We start from the raw sequence: 14,028 nt of genomic DNA on the forward strand, positions 1-14,028 counted from the left end.
TATGCTTTGCCTCTTTAGTATTATTTCTATCATTTTTAAAACTTCCAGACAGTGAAATAAAAGAGATAATTTGCATGTTTTTATATATATATATATATATATATATTTTTTTTTTTTTCCAGATGGTAGGCCAGGATTGACAACAGAGAACAATGACTGTGGAAAAACCTTTTGTCAAAGTTTTCACCTTATTCTACATCAAAGAATCCACACTGAAGAAAGACTACAAATGTGAAAAATGTGATGAAGCCTTTTTTTTTTTTTTTTTTTTTTTTGGGTCAGTCCAACTCAATTTACCATCATGGAATCCACTCAGGAGATATCCTTTTATAAATGTAATAAATGTGGGAAAGCTTTCAGAAGCAAGTCATATGTTGTTCAACAACAGATTTATTTGTTTATTTAATTTTTGTATATTCAATTTTTGAATATTTAGTTTTTGTATATTTAATTTTTGTACATTTAATTTTTGTATATTTTATTTTTGTATGGGCTTGAACTCAGAGTCACTGGACCATAGACAGGGTCTCACTGAGTTGTTTAGTGCCTTGCTAAATTGCTGAGGCTGGCTTTGAACTCCTGATCCTCTGCCTCCACCTCCCTAGTTGCTGGGATTACAGCGGTGAACCACTTGCTAGCTCAGTTTTGTCTGTCAATCTTATCCAACATTTGCTAATTCATTCTAACTAGAACGCTTTTAAATGTGACATGTATGGAAAAGCATTTAATTAAAGTTCAAGTTGTTACTTACATCAGAAAGTTCGTTTCAAAGAGGAATTCTGAAATGTGGTTGATAAGGTAACTAATCTAGTTGACACTCATTTAGCACTGACCAGGACTGAGTCGACACTGGGAACAATTTAGAAGTTTGCAAATAGTATAATCCGAGTTTTTAGTAGTTCTATCGTTCTTACTCAGTAGCAGGAAAGTCATTTTGCCAAAGATAGCCACCAGCATATCCATCAATAGGCTTCACTGCCCTCCATTTAAAAAAAAAAAATACATGAAGTCTAATATGCAAAAAGTTAAATGTTTCTCTTCGTTCTGTTCCTTTCTAGCCAATTTTCCCCAAGGTTTCTGTGATAACAGCCAATTTGGTTCCATATTGGGCTTTGTCTTAAATCTTTCAGATTTTGTGCATTTTCAAGAATGAATATATTTTAAATGCATTCATTTGGCAAACATTGTAGTGTCCACTGTGTGCTAGTAATGAATAAAACAAGCAAAAATCTGTGCCTTCATGGAGATTACATTCTGGTGGGAATAGAGAAGACAATAAAGGTGGTGGAAAGAGGATTGTGGCTAGAGGGGAGGAAGAGATCGCTGATTCGGAGCAAGCAAAAATACCAACTACAGAGATTCCCTCCGGATTATTAGAGACTGGGGTAATCCCCTTTCCACCTGCCTCTTGGCTTCGAACTCAGTTTAGGTCCCTTGCTGCTTGTCCTGGCGGGGCAAACAGTCACAGCAGCCTCTGGGAATGAAGGTACACTGTTTCTTTACGTTTATTTCTGTTTGTAATCTTTTACCTCTTCTAGCAATTCTTTTCTCTAACCAACAGTTCTGAAACAGTAGCGTGCATTAAATCCTCTGCAGTGGCAACCAAAATTCAGATTACCTGGCCCACCCCGAATTTCAGATTCAGAAGGTCTGGAATGGGGCCAATAATTGAGATTTCTAACAAATTTTCTGCCAGTGCGACTAGTGGGGGTCGCACTTTGAGAAACATGCTCTAATCCTGAAGTGTTTCGTGGTTTAATTGATCGTCCCCTTCACCCCCACTCCCACTACATATTGTACACCGGATTTGGTTGATGAGGTTAAGATGGATGAAAGCAAACTCCTCAGCCTTCTAAACCGAGAGGATTTTGCCAGTATTAGTCACAGATTGTTCCCACTTCCATCCAACCCAAATTTCATGTTCTTTTCTTCGATCTTGGTTTCTGTCACCAGTCAGTCTAGCAACCCCTTTTTTGCGGAGGAATCCCAAGCTTTCAGCTACTTGATTCAGTGTTTTTGCAAACTGAAACATAAATTTGATCTTTAGGCAACAATCAGAATAACTCATTCTTTTTTAGTGCTCTAGAGGCTCATCTACAAAATGGGAATAAACTAGTACATACTTCATGAAGTTTTGTTAGGATTAAATGATAACAATAATGTACCATATATTTCAAAAAGCTAGAGGAAGGAATTTTTTTTAATCATAAAAAGATAAGTATTTGAGGAGATAGGCAAGTTTAAAATCATATTAAAGGGCAGAGGTGCAGCTCCCTGGTACAGTGCTTGCCTAGCATGCATAGGCCCTAGGCTTCACCCTGACCTTACATACATACATACATACATACATACATGTTTTTAAAAATGATAGTACATAGTGCATATATGTATCAAAATATCACACAATTCTCCAATAAATATATGCAATTTTTGTGTTTCATGTATTTGTTAAATTTAAAATAAAAAACTTATGTCTGAGCATTCCATTTTCTTGGTGATAGTTAAATAGTATTCTGCTTTTAATTTCTACTGAGTGAGCAATATCCCTAGCCCTTTTAACTTATTGAAAAGAGATTTAGGGCTCAGTGGTAGAGCACTTGCCTAGCACTTGTGTGGCCCTGAGTTCGCTCCTCAGCACCACATAAAAATAAAACAAAGGTATTGTGTACAACTAAAAAATAAATATTAAAAAAAGAGCTTTACCCATTTCACCCATTTCAAGTATATTGTTCAAAAATTTATAGTATATTCAGAGTTATGTAATTATCAGCACAATAATTTTGCATTATTTTCATCACTTCAAGAAGAAACCCTGCATCTCCTAGTCCTCTAGTCCTCTAGTCTTCACTTTACCTCATTTGCATTCTCCAGCCCAGACAACTACTAATTTACTTTCTGTCCCTGCACATTTGCCTGTTCTGGACATTTCATATAAAGACTGTCATAGAATATGTGATCTTTCATGTCTATTTTCTTTAATATTAAAAGAACATTTTCAAAGTTCATATTGTAGCATGTATTAATACTTTGTTTCTTTTATGGCTGAATAACATTCTGTTGTGTGGATAAACCACATTTTATTTTTCCATTCATCACATTTGTTGGGTTTCTACTTTTTGGCTATAATGAATAATGCCGATATGAACGCTCTTGACCAAGTCTTCATGTGGATATATGTGTTTTCTTTTCTCTTGGACCTATATCTAAAAGGAAATTATAATTACACTTGGTAACTCTATGACAAACTGTTCTGCAAAGTAGTTACAGCATTTTATATTCTCATCAACAGTGTAGGAGGTTCCTATTTCAATATATAGTAGCATCTATATATGGAGGGAAATGTATTTCACTTCCTTTTCCTTCTGGGGTGATGGTGGTTGTGCTGGGGATTAAACTTAGGGTCTTGTGCATGTGAGGCAAGCACTCTACCAAATGAGCTATATCCCTAGCCCTCCTGTGCTCAGTTTTTAATTGGGTTATTTTTTCACCATTGATTTATAAGGATCTTTTATATATTCTGCATTCAGTTCTCTTATCAAATATATGGTTTGCAAATATTTTCTCCTACTCTGTGGATCTTATTTTACTTTTTTGATGGTATTTTTAAAAACACAAAATTTTTTAATTTGTGAAGTCGAATTTATTTTTTTCTTTTACACTTGTGCTTTGGTATCATATCTAAGAAATCTTTGCCAGCAGAATGTCACAAAAATTTACTCCTATGTCTTCTTTAAGAGTTTTATACTTTTAGCTTTTACATTTAAGTTTATGACACATTTAGAGTTAACTTTTTCTTTTCTTTCTTTCTTTCTTTTCTCTTTTTTTTTTTAAATTTTTTATTTTTTTTTACTTCTGGGGATTGAAGCCAGGGCCTTGTGCATGTGAGGCACCCACTCTACCAACTAGAGTCAGCTTTTTAAAAGGTGTAAAGAAAGGTTTTAAAAACTGAAAAGAGCTAGTGTAATCCCAGTGGCTCAGAAGGCTGAGGCAAAGAGGATTGTGAGTTTAAAGCCAGCCTCAGCAATTTAGCCAGGCCCTAAACAATTTATTGTTGTCTCAAACAACAATAACAACAAAAGAAAACAAACAAACAAAACTGAAAGATGAAGTTTGTTCACAGATATTTTTTGTTGTGTTAACCTTCTTCTTCTCTTCCTCCTCTTGGCGGATATTTTTTTCCCCCAGCTAGTGTTTTTCTCCATTTCTTCCTGTGGATTTGAGTTACCATCTGCTGTTACTTTTTTACTCAATTACAGTTTGTTTCATCCTTCCTTCTTTATACTGTTACTGTCAAATATATTACATTTTTATGTTATAGACCCCCAATACATATGTATTATTCTATCAGTTTGTTATTTAAATCAGTTAAAAATGAGTTAAGAAAATAATTATATAATTTATTATTATCTTTTGTAATTACCTAATTACCTTTTTTTAAAAAAAATGTGGATTCTGAATTACTGTCTAGTGTCACTTGTTTTCAGCCTGAAGAACTTCCTTTACTGTTTCTTGTAAAGCAGGCCTTCTAGCAATGAATTCTCTGGGTTTTTACTTATCTGGGAATGTCTTTCTTACTTCTTCATTTTAAAAATATGAAGAAATATGAAGTGCCATCTTCCTGACACTACAAGATCCTCTAGGTTCATCTTGGATGATTCCTGCTCCATTCCTCATTAAAAAAAAAAAAAAAAAAAAAAATTTTTTTTTGAGGGAATTTCTACATAGACAATTATGTCTTCTGTGAGCAAGCGTTTTCTTTCCTCCCAATGTATGCATCTTTTCTTTCTTTTTCATGACTTAGTGCATTAACTAGGGCTTTCAGTACAATGTTGATTAGGAGTGATGAGAAGAGATACCCTTGCCTCACAACACAGTTTAATGGTGTGGTATGTATACTAAAAAATCCCTAGTGTGTCTAGGAACAAGTAACTCTCTTATCTAAAAAAAAAATAAAAATAAAAAAATTGCATTATCACAAATTCTGTTTTGATGTTGTTATTGATTATTCAGTCATACACTCCACCCCCCCACCCCCAGTATTGGGTATTAAACCCAGTACATTCTAGGCAAGCATCTCTACCACTGAACTATACTCCCAACCCTTTTTATTCATTTTGAGACAGTGGCCTTGAAGTCGCATGTGTGCTGCCAAGCATGGTTAAGGAATAAAATTCTGATATATGCTATGATACATGGTACAGCAGGATGAATCTTGAAAACATTTACTAAGTGAAACAGGACACACACAAAAACAAACAAACAAACAAACAAAAAACCAAATATTGTATAATTCTACTTTTATGAAATATCTAGAATAGCCAATTTCATAAAGACAGAAATTATACTAGAGGTGACCAAGAGCTGGGGAAAGTAGAGAATTGGAAGTTATTACATTTTGGAAATAGTTTTCATTGATAGTTGTTCAACTTTTTGAAGGTAATTAATGCCACTGAATTTTACACTTAAAATAATTGAAATGCACTGTTTATGTTAAATATATTTTATGCCTCAAAATAAACAATAAAACCCCTGCATCATGCTTTCATAAACAACAAAATTTTGTTTAAAATATTGAGACCAACCTCCTTGCCTATTTTCTTCCTAGAACTTGAAAATGTTTTGTTCTTTTTCTTACCTTTGTGGAGGATGTGCTTTTTTACTTCTACATTTGTAAATCACTTATCACAGCAAACACTCCATAAGAACTATGAGTGCAGCAATCAGTTGAGGTGACAGTGACAGGAGGGAAAATACTGTGACGCAGATCAATCTCACTGAGCATTTTCCACCCTTAATTCTTCAGTAGTGCTGGAAGAGGGGAAAGGAAAAACTCCGACCACGAAGGGACTCGAACCCTCAATCTTCTGATCCGGAATCAGACGCCTTATCCATTAGGCCACGCGGCCAACTGAGGAAAGGGTCTACTCACGTAATAGCCAAAGATAATATAACGAGTTGGGGGAAGGGTGCTTTTCTAATGGTAAGGATCTCTCGATTAAAATTTCCTTATTTGAAATTAAAATTCACTAACAATTAACAATTTACAAAACTTTCTAAAAATTGGATCCCAGGAACAACGAAAGAGCAGATAGTTAGATGGTTCTTCAGTGTGAACTCAGTCTTTGATTAATTATGATGGAGCGACAGGGTAAAGAGGAAGAAATTTCAACCGGGTCTGATTCCGCAGTTGTTATCCTTACGAAAACAATGCGGAGGAGCGAGAGAGCGCGTACAAGGACACCTTTGGAGATTGGTAGTCTGAGAACAGTGATAGTGACCTTGGAAAATGGGGTTTTGCTGTGGAAGTGCAAGATTGGCTTAAGGCTGGGGAAAAAAATAGGTCACTCATTTAATTAACATTATTGGTTTTATAGGAATGTAGGCAACGGCTGCTGATCAGGGTGGTGTTTTTCTGGAGCCTAGATGACTTCCAGCTTGACACCTCAAAGACTTCTCAAATTTAACTTTGTTTTGACGAGTTGTCAAGATTAACTCACTTGTGGGCTAACCCAGCAATAGAGTTTCGGGGTGAGCCCCCACAGTCTCCAAAAGTGTGAGTGGATAAAAGATGAGAAACATTCCACACTAGAAGTAAAGCAATAACATCTGTCTATCCATTTATGTCATAGTTTTGGTTCCTTGAAAATAATGAGTTATTTTAAATAAAATAAATAAAAGCAAAACTTTTCCTTTCCTCAATGTTATACTCTCTCACAAAAAGTTTTCCCCAACAATTTCTCCTTTTTTTCCCCCTACTGTTTTCATATAAAGTGTCTTCTTTTGGGGATAAGACCAAACTCAAATTATTGTAGAATCATTCAGTCAACATTTTTAGAGAGTCTACTTTGAGCTAGAAGTAGCTTAGCGCTCGCACCTAGGAACATTGACCATGGAGTCAGGGTGGGAGCAGGTCTTATAAGAAAAAGTTTTAGAATAATAATATGTGCGCTTTCCTGTCATTAAGGGTTATATAAATTGTTGCAGAACACAAAAGGGGCCAAAAATGCCCCAATTCATTTAGGAAGGTACTTAACCTTTACCCTAAAAGCTGAAAAGATTGTATAAAGATGCAGCAATTATTAATAAAACACAATATCACCATGAACAAATATGAAGTGCAAAAAGTGAAGAGGATTCTCCTGTCAAATTCAAAACATCTTAAAATTCTCACTTGCTTTAAATGCAGGGGCCCTCAGTATGGGAGAGGGTTGATTCTATGATCCCTGTAGATAACAAAATCCATGGATGTTCAAGTCTGTTATGTAAAATGCAAGTAGTCTTTGCATATAACTTATGTACATTGCATATAACTTACATACATTCTCTCATATGCCTTAAATCATCTCTATATTACTTATCAATACCTAATACCATGCCTATACATCACTTCATTCATGAGAATTTAGTGCAGCACTTTGCCACAAATTCAAGCTTTGTTTTTTGGGTTTTTTGTTTGTTTGTTTGTTTTTGAAACTTTCTGGAATTTTTTTTCCAGAATATTTTCAATGGACAGTTGATTGAATCCACTAATTACCAACCCATGGATACCGAGGGCTCACTGTAAGTGGAAACTGGAATCTGTAGGTGACACATTCTATATGTGTGTTGAATGCAACAAAAATATAAGGAATGCCAATTATTAGAGTCCCTTTCCCTTTTTGAAAGATTGGTTTAAATTATGTCATTATTTTTTATATGTCTGGTTCATTTTATCTAAAACCTTTTTCCTTTTAAAAGGCTGTTAATATTTTTATTCTTCCAAATACTTTTTTTCAGTCATTTCCATGGGTCCTTGGATGAGAAGATGTTGTGCCAAGCTGCCAACCTCCCTGCTCCAAGATTTCCTGTTCTCGTTTACTTTTTCTCCATCCTTTGCTTCCCCAAATTCATTGAATCTGGGAGTGAAAAAGAACTTCAGGCAAGTAAGGGAGGTCACAGAATGAAAGTATGTACTCCCGTCAGTACATAATTCTTGACTCTATGCAGGTTACGCAATAAGGAAACTAGATAAGTTACATGGGAGGCTCTAGGATGATTTGAGTCCCCTAAGTATCTTCAGTACTTGCCGATTACATTTACAATGCAGAAAAAGAGTTAAGAGAAATTAAGTCAGTGTCTCATTGTGTTAGTTAGGTTTTTGTTATTGTGACCCAAATACCTGACATTAACAGTTTTTAAAGGAAGGAATTTATTTGGGCTTACTCTTTCAGAGGTCTCAGTCTGTGATCGACTGACTCCATTTGTTATGGTTTGAATATGAGGTTCCTCCCAAATCTCCTGATAATGTGGAAATGTTCAGAGTTGAAATAATTAGATTATCAGAGCTATAACCTAATCATTGGATTAATCCAATTGATGAAATAATAATCTGAAAAGATTGCTGTACTGGGTGGTAACATAGAACATGGCTAGAGGAGGTGGGTCACTGGGGGCATGCCCTGGAAGAGTTTATCCCTGCTGCAACCTCTTTTCTTCTGTTTCCTGGCTGCCATGAGCTGAGTAGTGCTCCTCCTCTACCCCCATGTTCAGCCTCACAATGGGCCCAGAGCAATTGGAATTGGCTGACCATAGACTGAGTCTCTGAAACTGTGAGCCAAAATAAACTTTTCCTCCTCCTCTAAGTTGCACTTGTTGAGTACTTGGTCATGGTGAGGAAAAGCTGACTAACACACCCATTGTTTTGGGCCTGAAGTGAGGTAGGGCATCATGGCTGAAGGGTGCAGGGGAGGAAAGTTACTCGGTTCATGGCAGCAGGAAGCTGAGAAACAAAGGGGAAGGGGATCCTTGGGATAATATGTATCTGGACTTTCTAGCCCAGGCTTGCTCTCATTCTTGCCTTAACTTGGGAGGATTTTTGGCTTGGGGACATTGAGGGACATAGTGTTTTACTGTCCTCCTTTAAGGATTATATAGTAAAAGGTAAAAATGCCCAATTATCTGGATAGAGATTTTTAGGAATTCCCTTCTCTTTTCCTTTAACAAAGAGCTAGAGCAGTAAAAGAGCAGGTAGGATGGGATCATCGCACCTTGTATTTTCCTCCTTCAGATCTTTGAAAAGAGATTTCCGTGGGAAGTTTCATGTGGTGATGACTCTCTAATGTGGAAAGCAGTTACAGTGATTGGGAGACCAGTGTCTGAGATTGGGGTCCCAGATGACTTCATGGCTGTGGCATGCTTGGTACCCGGGAAAGTTTCTGTGCAAAGGTGCAGGATGCTATGGCAATCTCTCCATGGGAGGCTCTATGTAGAGTCTTATCGGTTTCACCTTGCTCTCAGGCACACAGCTCCTGGGAATGAAGTCATCAGGGACCCCAATCTCAGACACTGGACTCTCAATCACTCTCACTGATCTCCTCTCTCTCTCTCTCTCTCTCTTTTCTTTCCCCTTTGGTGGTGCTTGGGATCGAACCCAGGGCCTTATCCAAGCAAGGCAAACACTGTATCAACTGAGGTATATCCCCAGCCCAAGGAGCCAGGTCTCTTATGCAGAGGTTCTGAAATTTGGCCCCAGGATTATCAGCATAATCTAGTGTTAAATTAAACTTTGAAGACCAAGAAGTTTCTGAAATAAGGGTTTATTAAGCTGTTTCAGATGCTAGCCAAAAATAAATGTATTGGTCCTGGGGTTAATCCCTTAAGCTACCAGCAGATAGCCAGATAGCAACTCTATTAGATCTAAGGAACCTGGGTATTTTATAATGAAAATATGGAAGAAGAAAATATAAATTGTTTACATTGAACCTATATTGGGTAAAGATAAGAGGGGAAGGATAGGCAAAGGGCTGAGATAAGAGGATGGTCAATAAAGAGAATTTTTTGCTGCTTCTTGGTTGGTTGGTACTAAAATCAGAATGTGATGACACCTTAATGGATAGTCTTTAACATATAGGAAAGGAATGACAAGCAGTTTTTCTTTTCTTTGTTGTTTTGGCTTGAAACTGTCAGTAAAAATGACCTTCTATTCTTTCTTTCTTTTCTCCATACTCTGATCTGTAACATAATTTAGGGCATCTTCAGCTCTAATCTATTAAAACTATACATTTTTAGGGTCCACCTGGACCAAATGAATAAGAAAATCTGGGGATCATGTCCCCAATTTATTTTTCAACAGGCTGTCCTGATGATTTGATGCACCTAAACTTTGTGGAAAACTTGACTAGAAGAATTAATGACTGGACTGGAGATGTGGCTCAAGTGGTAGCGTGCGTGTGTGAGGCACTGGGTTTGATTCTCAGCACCACATAAAATAAATACATTAAAAAAAATAAAAAGGATCTAATATTTCCCTTTCGTCTACCTTAAAAAAGAAAAAAAAAAAGAATCAGTGACTTCTGCTTCCATACTTTACAGAAACGGGTCTTTTTTTCTTCTGTACTACCTGGAGAAAGCACATGAGCAACAAAGAGCTGGCACATGTTGAGATCTGTGCATCCAAATCCTATTTTTTTTTTTTTGTACCAGGGATTGAACCCAGATGAATTTATCTACTGAGAAACATCCTCAGCCCTTTTTATTTTGAGGCAAGTTCTCACTAAATTGCTTAGGGCTCCACTAAATTGCTGAGGCTGGCTGTTGGGATTACAGTCTTGCAGGGTTATGGAGCTGGCCAAATCTTTATCTCTTTAAAAGAGACCAACTCCCCCAGAAGTCATCCTCCTACCTCTTCTGCTTCCTGCTCTCATATCTCTCTTTCCTTCCCTATTCTAAACTTTCTCTGGAATCCTAGTTAATTTCAGTTCTAAGGGAGCTAGGCCTAGTGGTTCCCAAAACCTCCTGGTCATCAAATTCAACTGGAAAAGATTTAAATAACCCAAAATTTCCAGACCCTCTGCCGGAAATTCCCAAAGCACCCAGTTTCTTCAGTGTGAAATTTGCCTGGAAAGCTTATGTTTTTATTAATCGACCCCCCCCACCCCCTGTATTTTCCTTTGGAGACTTCTGCATTGTTGTCTGGAAAGCACTTATAAGGAAGTTGTAAGGGAGAAAAACTTTTTTCACAAATTGCTAGGTTCCTAACTGAGGCCTCCTAACAAAAGGCAGATTAACGACAGAGAACGTCATATGCATTTATTTAATTAATTAAATAATTTATTTATTTTTTACAAGACACCAGAACCTTCAGAAATGAATATCAAAGGAAACTGGAAAACCTGTATTTTTATTTCTAGATTTGGACATAGAACATATGATTGAATGGTAATAAACTGAGGGGAACTTAGTAAAGCCTGTTCAGATCCTTCTTGGCCTCTTGTGTCTTCATCCCTTTTCTCCTTGTATAGAAAAGACCTCGTCAAAAATGAGGATCTTAAGACCTACTTTCACGGGATGATCCTCTAAGTTGTAAGGCCCACTTCAGGGGAGAAGGCACCAAAGAATGTCAGAGAGACCTTGTGGTTTTTGGTGTTTTCTCAAATGCTAAATTGCCATATTTTGTAGTTGTGTATTCCAAATCCAGTCAAAGGACGTCGGCGTCCTCTGGGTGCGAGGACAGCCTGTGTGGTCCACGCATTTTTATATGTCATTTTCTGTCCACTCACTCCTTGGCAAACTGGTGCAGGGCAGCCATCCCAGCCGGGGTCTCAATCCGGACTGACTGGCATGGACCGGCAGAGCTGGGAAACAACCAAAGGAGAGATAGGAACTTCCTTCACAGGCATGAGAAAGAATCGAAAGAAAACTTAGAAAAGGATTTAAAGTTTGCTCCCCAAACTCATTTATGGGTAGAAAATTTTGCCAAGGATGGCAGACCTCGGAAGTGCCTGGTGTTTGCGTGGAGGAGTGGAGGTACCTAAGGACTCGATGGTTTTCAGTAGCACGGAGGTTTACACATTTAATTCCTTTAGCAGGTGTAGTCCATTTTTTAAAACGCCTTTCCTTGGTGAACCTTCTGTTTCGTGGAGGATTCCTCCCGGAAGGGGTCGCCATAAACGCTGGTGAGACCTTGAAGTTCCTTTCTTCTTGTGCGCGTCCCGGGGGTTCTCACTGCCCAGCTTCAGGGTTTCCGAGACGCATCCTGCTTGGACTGCGCACGGCAACCTTAGGGAGCCTTAACTGCTGACCGATGCAAACGGACCTTAAATTTCCTCCTGTCTTCTCTACACCTGGACCTAAATCCCCATGGCAACGCTAAATCTCTTCTTTTTATTTTCCAACATTATAACCACGATTGTAGGGCAGCCTTTTAAATCTGAGATCACCATCCCAGCGCTTTCCCTAGGGGTGGCCAGGCAGGACGTCCCTTATCCTTCCTGCAGTGGCTGCCGATCCCGCAGTGGGAGATCCCTGAACTAAAATGGGGATTTTCAGCATAACATTCAGTTTTCCTTCTTGCAATTTTCTTTTGGTAGCCACGAGACAGTATCGGAATGAAAAGGGCTCGAATTTTGAAACTGACAAAATGGAATCTCTCACCACTATCGAAAACGATAGTAACAGGCCATAGAAGTATTTTGCTCGCAAGCCGAGCGCGAGGGGGTGTAGCTCAGTGGTAGAGCGCGTGCTTAGCATGCACGAGGCCCCGGGTTCAATCCCCGGCACCTCCATTTTTTTTCACAACTTCAGTAAGCAGGTGTCCGCTGCTCGCTTCTTTTTAGGACACTTTAGTTCTTCTAATTCACGAGAAGAACAAAACAAATCGACTCTCTTTTGCTTTTAATATCGACTCCTTTCTGTTCTAAGCCCTTAGCACCACCTGGGTGGCTGCGTCAACAAGTGAGAAACAAGAAGAAACCAGTGGTAGAATACCCATTCGCTCAGAATTCCAGAACCTGAAAAACAAGCAAAATTCCAAATTAATAACTCCAGTAATACAGATTACATTTCTCATTATTAGCGAAGAGTAAAAAACACAGGAAAATCTCTTTAGATCCCTTCATTTTCTGAATTGTTCCTTTTGTCCTTTGCAAGAAATTTTACAATTAAAATTAATATTTCCTTTTTGATCCAAGAATTATTTTATAGCACGTTTTTAACATTTCACTTGTGGGAAGGATTTTGTTTTTAAACTTTGTTTTTAAGTTCTAGTTTTATCCCATGATGATCAGAGAATACTGTTTGCATTATTTCTAGTTTTTATTTTAGTGAGATTCATAAGTACTACAAAGGAATGGTGGTAGGAGTGGTGGTAGTGGGGTCCCTATTGACCCCAAACATAATGCCCTCTCTTCCCTAGACAATTTCGAAGGAATCCTAAAAATTACAATTTTTTTTTTCTGTTGTATGTGACCCTCGAAGACTGGTTTAGAGGATTTATTCATGCATAATTGACATTTTTAATTTTTGATTGGAGAATAATAGGAGTGGAGAAACCCATTATTTACCAAATCACCTATATGTTTCTCTCCATAGAAGCGACTTCCCAAAGTTTGCTGAGGGGCTGTGGTTTTGGTGGACTGAAAAAGAGAGGCCCAGAGCCTCAAAGAACTAGGTAAGTGAACCAGACCAAAAGAGAGGAGGGCTTTAATTCATGTCGTGAGTGTAGCCCCCTCCCTGTCATCGCCCTCACAGAGATCTCGGGGCCAGGGAGAGGGTTCAGTCCCAAAGTGGGCGCCACCACAGCTGGCAGGTCGCCTTCTGCCTTCTCTTCCCAGTCCTAGCCTCCAAAGACCTCGGCACCCTGTTCTGGAGCCCGCACCGAGGCCGATAGAGCCTTGGCAGCGACCGACAGGAACCGCTCTGCATTTATCCTGTCTCCCCTCCTCATCTGGATCTGGTCTATATTTTTGTGTCCCACGCTCTGTGGCTTTCTACAGCCCTTTACAGCAGCGGGGAAAGAGCCGGGAGAGTGAAGTTACGAGAAAAAAAAAAAAAAAAAGTTTCACTCTGAGCTCGGAATGGGGGCAGAAAAGTGACAGGAGTGGAAAGGTCCCACGACTGAGAAAAGAGGCTTTTGGTCTAGAATGCAGTTTACAGGTCTCTCAGTGAGGCGGAACACAAAAATTAGATGTAGATTTCAGAAAGAGCGAGATTAGTTACAGTGAACTCCAGTTTACTCCTGTTTTCTTAAAACGTTATCAAAAGGCAGTGTTT

The 14,028-nt window shown here is 38.3% G+C and overlaps 2 non-coding genes across 2 annotated transcripts; one reads left to right on the forward strand and one right to left on the reverse strand.

The window, feature by feature from the left end:
* Positions 1-5,833: 5,833 nt before the first annotated feature.
* On the reverse strand, positions 5,834-5,906 carry Trnar-ccg (transfer RNA arginine (anticodon CCG)). The gene has a single exon. It is a non-coding gene; the product is annotated as a tRNA-Arg (tRNA).
* A 6,564-nt stretch (positions 5,907-12,470) lies between these two features.
* On the forward strand, positions 12,471-12,542 carry Trnaa-agc (transfer RNA alanine (anticodon AGC)). The gene has a single exon. It is a non-coding gene; the product is annotated as a tRNA-Ala (tRNA).
* The last annotated feature ends 1,486 nt before the right edge of the window (positions 12,543-14,028 follow it).

The sequence above is a fragment of the Ictidomys tridecemlineatus genome, chromosome 8 (assembly GCF_052094955.1).
Source record: "Ictidomys tridecemlineatus isolate mIctTri1 chromosome 8, mIctTri1.hap1, whole genome shotgun sequence".
Classification (NCBI taxonomy): domain Eukaryota; kingdom Metazoa; phylum Chordata; class Mammalia; order Rodentia; family Sciuridae; genus Ictidomys; species Ictidomys tridecemlineatus.